The sequence below is a fragment of the Lepisosteus platostomus genome, chromosome 5 (assembly GCF_059453375.1).
Source record: "Lepisosteus platostomus isolate fLepPlt1 chromosome 5, fLepPlt1.hap1, whole genome shotgun sequence".
Lineage (NCBI taxonomy): Eukaryota > Metazoa > Chordata > Actinopteri > Semionotiformes > Lepisosteidae > Lepisosteus > Lepisosteus platostomus.
The window spans coordinates 22,848,562-22,850,749 of NC_142615.1; the positions used below are offsets into that span (position 1 = coordinate 22,848,562).

General features: G+C 47.1%; 1 non-coding gene across 1 annotated transcript; it reads left to right on the forward strand.

The window, feature by feature from the left end:
• The first annotated feature begins 1,901 nt into the window (after positions 1 to 1,901).
• trnap-agg (transfer RNA proline (anticodon AGG)) lies at positions 1,902 to 1,973 on the forward strand. Its single transcript has one exon. It is a non-coding gene; the product is annotated as a tRNA-Pro (tRNA).
• Positions 1,974 to 2,188: the final 215 nt, after the last annotated feature.

The following is a 2,188-nucleotide window of genomic DNA, read 5'->3' on the forward strand; positions in this document are numbered from 1 at the left end:
TGGTTGATCAAGGTGAGATATGAGTCATTTACTCCTGACACCTAGGAATGCAGTCCAGATGTCCATCTGGCACTCCCTAGACAGATAGGCGCCAATGGATGACCATTGATCATGATAGCCAGGCTTAGCTAAGTGCATCCCCCTTTGGGAGCTGTCCCTTATCAAAGAAAACCTTAAATCAGCCTGCATGAGTAGTTTCTCTGTGGCTGCACCACAGAGATGAACAGAGATGGGGCCTCATTTGGGAAGGCTCAGAACACTTAATTCTTTCTTATTAATAAGCCTCGCTGCTACAACACATATGCAGTTTGAGCAAACATAAGACAATAACCAAGTACCACAAACTACCAGGCATCTAGTATCATTAGCAGTTCAGGTGGGGAGCTGCATCACCATGTGTAGGCTGCAAAGGAACAAGTAATAGGTCTATTCCATGCTTAAAAGAAAAGAAAGAAAACACAACATTTCAGCCGTGGAGCCCTCACACCTGAAGAAGGCTCCACAGCTGAAACGTTGTGTTTTCTTTCTTCTCTTTTCATCTAGTGTCATTAGCCTTTTAACAGTTCCTGTCAAAATAAAATAGAAATAGATAACATTCTAGAGAGAGTTTGAAATACCAAGATACAATTTAAAACATATCTCTTCCACTACAACCACAATATTTTGGAGAGATCGTTGAACCTCACTGTTCTGACATGTCCGTTAGCCTCCGTCCGGCTTCAGCAATGAATGTGGCGGGGCACATTCTGAGGGAGATGAGGTCAATCATGTGGCAGGAAAACCACGCTATGCTTTTTTTTGAGATCCTGAAAAGGACAGAAGGGCCATGTATATGTGTGCAGCTGGATATGTAATTACAGGTGGCGTAGCAGATTCTGCTGAAGCCCCACTGCCTGGTGTGGACGGTAGCTGTGTATATTGCAGCAGAATTGTGCATGTGAGATCAAGGGGGCATGTCATGTGTTTCAGCACTTCACTCCCTTCAGTAGCACATGATTCCCTGAGTTCGTTGGATGACCTGTGGACCGATCTTTCATGATGAAGAATTCCTTAAGAAGAATAGATCTTGGCCCACCATCCCAATGCCTCCGTCTCAAAACAGCAACCTCCCACTGCCCTTAGTCTGCAAGGCAGTCCTTTCAAATGCGATGACAACGCCTAGACCTTCGTTGCCTATTGTACGAGCTGAACTTTTGTGCTCATCAATTCAACGCTCTTTCCATCAACTCATCTTGTCTTTTGACGCTTCGTGTTTTGCGCTCCTTTGACTATCGGCATATCGGGTGACTGCAAACACTGAAGTTCTTGCTTACGGAGTGTGGAACATTGTTTTCAAGTGATCGCTGTTCTGTCATGTTGACGCCAAGTGAATCTTTCTTTGGCAACATGGGCAGGCTGACAGCAGTGCGAGCGAAAGTAATGGCAAATTTCTTGACTTATTTCTGAATGTGAATGTTCTTTAGAAAAGGGATGCGGCGTTGCTTCTCGCCCGTGTAAAGGTCACGCATTCCAGACGTGGTTATGAGCAAACAGTTGCCGCAAGTGTTTGAAAAGAGCAAGAGAGGAAGCAGCCCTGCCCCATGTGAGGATCAAACACCTTTTGGCACATCAAGCTCTAAGCACACACCTGGAGGATGCGAGAATTGATCCTGCTATCTCCCACATGCAAAGCAAGCGCTGTACCATACAAACCAACCCCCCTCACTGGGGCTTATGCCTCGGCGTCACCTAGTGCCGCTTGTTCCCCTCTTACCGGGCACAGTTCACTGCCCTTCGTCTACAAGGCAGTCGTGTAATTGCGGCTTTCTTGACTTATTGATGAAGGTCTGACTGGACGAGCGAATGACGCCTCTCCCCCATCCTCAAGCTCGCTGACAGATTGAAATGGAAAGTGCTGCTGTGGCTCGTTGGTCTAGTGGTATGATTCTCGCTTAGGGTGCGAGAGGTCCCGGGTTCAACTCCCGGACGAGCCCTTGTGTGCTCTTTTCCTCCTCTTCCACAAGACTGGGAACTGATATCCACATCACTTCCCAGCGTCTGCTTATGGAATGTGGAACGATGGAATGTGACTAATGACTGAACGAGCCTGGTGAATTCTCATCACGTGGCACAATGAGAGCGTGCAGTCAGCTGTCCGAGGCGGCAACCTCATTGCTCGTTCAAAAGAACACGTACTGAAAACTCATCA